Raw genomic sequence first — 6627 nt, forward strand, 5'->3', positions numbered from 1 at the left:
GAAGTCGTGTTCACGCGGTTGGACATAAGTCACTTATTATCGGCAATAAGTGACTTATTACCGGTAATAAGTGACTTATTACCGGTAATATTAAAGTGACTTATGTCCTACCGTGTGAACACGACTTGAGATCAATGTCGTGCCCTGTATGTCAGGGAGTTTCATTATGGCTCAATGAACTACAAAAGCAGAAGGATAAACTCAGCGCATACGGAATTGGATATTTACATAGCTACACTTGCACGTCCGCAGTTTTGATATTTCTGTACTAAGAAGGAAACCCTCTAAGGAAACCAAGATTTAATATTGTGTGAGGCTAAGTATGGGCATGCTTTAAATTCAGAACAACCTTTTTCGTTGAATAGAGTGTATATTTTTAACTCAGTATACCTATGATGAAATCTTCAGTTAGATTCCCCTTTAGGACCTACACATTTTACTGTTGCCACATCTTTTTTCATAATTTTAGAGCAGCGCCAGCCATGCCAGGGCATATCTCAAATGTAGGTGTGCGAAAAAAAAAAATTTGGTAAACTGTTGCAGTCTGTTCAAAAGAACAAGTTGACTACTCAGTGCCAGAATTGGGTAAGTGCAATAGTTGCCATGTGTAGATGAGTACAATATACTGTGTGTAAATTTCTATAAGTTCACAGGGCAGCTATTACACTTAGTATTTACCAGCTTCTGACAATGAGCAGTCAAATTGTAAGAAGAGAAAGTATAATTGTTGACAAGCAACTACTTGTAATCTTTGTTTTGTTCAAAACTGTCCGTCTGTACGTATTGAAATGAAAAAAGTATGGTATGGTTTTTTCGTGTAAAATGCTACCGGCGATTTCTGTTGTCCGTCGCGATTTTCATCTGAAAAACATAGCTCTTCTGCCCATCAGCATTTAAAAAGTGAGGCAGAAGAAATAAGCTAATCTTTTCAACGGCAAATCACAATGGAAAACCGAAAATCGCAGGCTGTGTTTGTCACTAAGGTGTAACATTATTTTGCTCGTTGCTTTTTGTTGGAATATCTTTTATTTTAAAATCCGTATTGATGATTTATTTCACCTTGTTTGCTTATACAGAAAAAGGCTTGGGAACAATTAGGAAAGATACACATCTTTATTCGCCGTAGAAATAGTGATAGAACGGGATTAATTACCATAATAATATAGGTGAAAACAATTTTTGTATGTATTGCCCTGCACTATAAGTAGGCTGCACTCATCACCTGTCATGTTTCTGTATGATTGCACACGTGTGCAATCATAGATTGAATACACAGCTCTTTTCAAAGACACTAATTGTACATGTGCGAGTGACTCATACACGGACTCTGCATAATGTCAAATTTCCATGCATGATGCAGTCATGTCTACAGTAGAATTCACCACGACCTTTGCAGGACTTAAACCCCATTAAAAGCTATTAAACCAAGATAACACTCATTGAAAACAGCTCAACTGATTAAATCAGATCTTCTCTGGTTGTGCACATGTGTCTGTTTTACCTGCGCGGCATCGCAATGAGCTGGTATTATAGTTTCATTTGGGTAACCGATTATAAAGGAAACGCAAAGTAACAATGGTATGTGGGCCTTTGTTCACGAAATGAGACAATGGTCTGCTTATTGTTAACCAGCATTCTTGAAAATGAGCAACATAATGATTGTTGACTTAACACGGTTTGGAAATAATTTCTGCATATTTTTGGTGTTATCTGTCGTTTACATATCCTTCCTAAAACACAAAAGTGCGAATACTTCCAAACACCTAAATTAGCTAAAAATTTAGGACATGTTACAAAACTATATTTTCTAGAATTTCAGAGAATACTTTAAATGTAGCTTGTACCGTTTTTTTTTTTTGTGTGTTGGCATCCTTCAGAAGTGAGCAGTCCGTTACCAATACTTTCGGTCAAATCTCCATTCAATTAACACGGGGAGTTGGCTACCTATGAGCTAGCTATGCCTTGCCCTCACTCATATTTTACCAAAGTGCGAATATTTCTGAACATCTAATCTAGCTGTAATTTTAGGTCATGTTAGAGATATATATTTGCTAGAAGTTTGGAGAATACTTTAAATATTGGTCGGTTATTTTTCACACAGTGAAGTTAACTAGGCAAATGCCTATACTTATAACATACACTATTTGTAAAGGTCGCGCGTCAATGGTGAGAGCACTGTGTATTGTGTATAGGAAAACGGAGAGTAACTGCAGTATGAAAATTACGATCCAGGTCTTTATGCATATCTTAAGGGGTGGGGTATGAACGTTTGGACAGTATTTATTTTGGGACATTAGAGCACATCAGACATATCGAATTACATTCTGAATACGAAGAATGTCATTCTGATATCAAATAATTTGGCAATACATTCAAAAATTGATTTCACCTATTGCTATATGGTAATTAATCACTACTTCTACGGCGGATTTTTACGTATGAAATCAATTGGGAGTGGCTTCAGTCACAAAAGATCGTATTCACTCAGATTTAAACAATTATTTCAGCTCACAAAATAAAGTGGATTCATTTCTCTCCTTGGTGCAAATACAATAAACGTATCAGGTCGTTTGTTGTTAAATGAATTAATCTTGATGTGCATTCACCTTTCATTGTTGATAAATGATATAAGAGGGATATGAAGGATATGAATCGGTGTTGTTATAAATAATAACGTGCCTTATCACTTCCAATGAAATCAAAACTGAAAGGGGATTTATGACGTCAAACATGTATTTTAATTATATGTAGGCCCTATGATAACTGACACGTATAACATTGGTTTAAATAGCCAAACAGGCCCTTATGATTTCTTCACACCACTTAATATTTAGATATGCTTGAGTGACCTTAACCCTACCCCAGAAAAGTGGTATACTTTTTCAGTGGTGTGGAGGTATCCTAATAACTACTGCGTTGCAGTGTTATCGGTTGGGTAAAAACCAATAAGTGGCATACCATTGGAAAGCTTGGACTATAAGCTTTTAGAAAAGCAAGTTTAATAACTAATTATGTAAATTTTATGCAAATTAGCTCATGAATAATTAATGAGCTCATAGCCAGATATGATGAAAAAAATATTTTGATTTACATTTTTTAAGTGTATGAGTACATCAATGTGGCATTTTCATACAGTTTTTCTAAGGCAAATTTAGTACGTACATATCTCTGTGGGATTTCTTTGTGGTGGTGTGAGATCTTATTCTTATTCAAGACAAAACCACAAAACCATAAACGCTAAAATACCGCATAGTGTAAGAGTTTAGGCGCGTGAAAGTCGATTCCGAGTTTATCGTCCCCCGCCCGCGTCACTTTTTGGACACCAAAAACACCCGCGTCAAATTTTCAAAAATGCCAAAATAATTCATATTTTCAAAGTATCAGTGTTTTCACCAGTTTTAGCAATTGGAAACATATATTTTTGTTTGTAAAACATATAAATTTATAACTTGGAACCAAAACCAGGCTCTTTTCTAACTTTTCTAGTCCCTATCCATATAAAAACATGTTTATAAATAACAAGTATGAGTGTGGCTTTAAATCAACACGCACTTTAGGTCAATAATGAAATCTGATGAAATAATGAAAAATGAAAAATGAAAAGTCACCTCACCAACCTGGGAAAAAAAAGGGACGATAAACTTGGAATTGACTTTCATGGGCCTTATGGTTAGGGATTAGGTTTAGGGTTAGAGTAATGTACATGTAGGTGTTAGGGAAAGAGTAAAATATGGACATTGACAGTAACAAAGGTTATGGTACACTATGAGGCCCCGTGTAACATGGGGGAATGGGAAATCGCCCATATTTACTAGTAATATTTTCTGCTCATTTGGCACAATTTTGCTAAAATTTTGAACTTTTTTTGATGAGCAGAGTAAAAAATAATAATTATCATTAAGGGCTGGGGTATGAACGTTTGGACAATATTTATTTTGGGACATTAGAGCACATCAGACATATCGAATTGCATTCTGAATACGAAGAATGTCATTCTGATATCAAATAATTTTGATTTTTTGAAATTCACAATTTAATACACATTTTATGGCAAATCATTAAAATTGATATTTTTGATATTTAACAGTACTTGAAGTAAACTTTATAAATCTGATGATTTATACTTAAAGTGTATGTAGGTGGGATGAAAAGCCGACGATCAATTGAAAATTTTGACCTTTGGTATTGAAGATATGGATTTTTTTTCCCAAAACACAAAAAATAAATTAGGTCTTTTTGGGAAAAAATCCATATCTTCAATATGAAAGGTAAAAATTTTCAATTGACCGTCGGCTTTTCTTCCCTGCTACATACACTTTAAGAATATATCCTTAGATTTATATAATTTACTTCGAGGACTGTTACATATCAAAAATTTGAAAATATCAATTTTTATAATTTGTCATAAAATTTGTATTATATTGTGATTTTCAAAAATGAAAATTATTTGATATCAGAAAGACATGCTTCGTATTCAGAATGCAATTCGATAGGTCTGAGGTGCTCTCATGTCCCTAAAAATACTGTCGAAACCCAATAAACGCTCATTTTAGATCCCTTAAGCGGCATCCCAATGTTCAGAGACTTTATATTTGGGTTTTTATATTTAATTAAAACAAGTCAAAAGCTACCAGCCGGATTATTTTATGCAACATGTAAAAAAATTTGTAAATTGCGTGTGTACTAAAAATAATATATATATAATAAATAGTATACATTAAAAAATAAATGGCTTTGTTACTGTGATTCTTATGATTTTTGTCTATCGAACTTTTGCACACCGGCACACACTGGCACGACACCCCCGCAATCACACCCCTTTACAAGGAGGTTAGACATAGAAAGGAGAGGAAATAGATTACGTAACGCATAGGCCTATTGTTCCTTTGTGCCAATTAGAGTTTGCGCCAAGCTATTCATCGAGAGGTACCTTTTGTTCGGGACAAAGGGCTTCCGCCATTAAATCGGTCACTGACCTGACAGCGCATTAACGCTATTATTATAGGCAGGCTATACTACTGTCAATCTGCGTGTTTCTACTGGGGAACGGTTGGCGGGTAATGTGGTTTAGTTTAGAGTGTTACCGGTTAATGTGCTCAGTGGAAACAGATCGGTTCAGAGTGATGCGGTGTGGACACCCGGCAACCGTGATCCACCTCATGAGGTAGGCCTAGACCATGTGGTGTGACACCCAGTATTTCTGTCAGTGGAAACACAACGGTTAACGGTTGCTGGGTGTTGAACTTCTTTTATGTACATTTTATGTATCACATCGTGACCTTAAAAGCAGCTTGGGGGTCAGGAAAATATTTTCAGTACTTCCGGTACACACCACAACCCTTATTTTAAGCATCAGTAGAAACGTTGTGTGGTTGTTGCCTGAATCGGATTGTGGGTTACCAGGTAATACCGGGTAAAAATACAGAGTGCTCAGTGTAAAGTACCTTTTGTTATAATAACACCCAAGGGTGTGCTTGAGTTATCGCATAAACACAAAAGCACACTTTACCGTCGATATAGAACTATTTACCACCTATCTTAATTTAGGCGCCTCACCTGACCCCCTCAGATTTGCTTTATATTTTAGTCATATGTTGTACCTGTAAAAATATTAAAAACCTGCAAATTTGAGGTCTGTAGCTCTTACGGATTTTTTGTGGCAGCCATTTAAAGTTGGAGTAGGGGGGTCTAAATTTGGACCCAAAAGTTGCCCTTTAAATAAATTTCATCTTTGGGAGTCTGTGCCTTCTTTATAAAAAGAAAGAGAAGTCTGAAACTTTGTATACACACTAACTGCATGCCCAATTTGTCAAAAAATAAAAAATAAAAAGATTCTGTAATTGCGCGTTGTGTCACAGGGTCATTAAATATGCAAGAAAAAATGTAATATTTTGTAAACTGGCAAGTTTAGCCCCCCTAAATTCACATTTTTTGTCAGATTAATAATCTTTTGTTGTCACTGATGCTATATATAGGATAAATACAATGCATATTCAAAAAATTGAGGTCACAACTCATTTACATTTTGAACAGCGCCCTCACGAAGATGAAATTTATTGCAAATTCAACATTTTCAGGGGCCCAAAGTCGATGTGGTCCACCTTCAAAATTTATAAAACATCACTTTTATATAACTACTAGTCTTAAATTACAACTTTGCTAAGTCCCAGTAATTGTATAGGTTGACTTCATATAAAATGACAAGCCCAAAGTTGACCATTTTCTTATGATTGCATGTAGTGCAAATGTGCCGAATTCGGAAGGCTTGAAAGTCAAATTGGCCCCAATATTTTGAATAAAATGGAAATAAACGTAAATAGGGCCAATAACTATGCATCTAGTCATTTATTTTCAATATTGTGGCCATTTTGACTTTTAAACCTTCCGAATTCGGCACATTTGCAGTACATGCAATCATAAGAAAATGGTCAACTTTGGGCTTGGAGTGACCCATATATGTTGTTATCATGGTTATAGGCCTGTTCAATAAAATCAAATGGATTTCGTAATATCACGAATATCCATTTTTAAAAGCCAAGGCCAATTGAGGTAGTGAAGGAGGGGTCGAGAGGTGAAAAGAGGAGAAGCTGATGGGTGATCAAGATTTTAGGGGAGGAAGGAAGACAA

The sequence above is a fragment of the Amphiura filiformis genome, chromosome 16 (assembly GCF_039555335.1).
Source record: "Amphiura filiformis chromosome 16, Afil_fr2py, whole genome shotgun sequence".
Taxonomy (NCBI): domain Eukaryota; kingdom Metazoa; phylum Echinodermata; class Ophiuroidea; order Amphilepidida; family Amphiuridae; genus Amphiura; species Amphiura filiformis.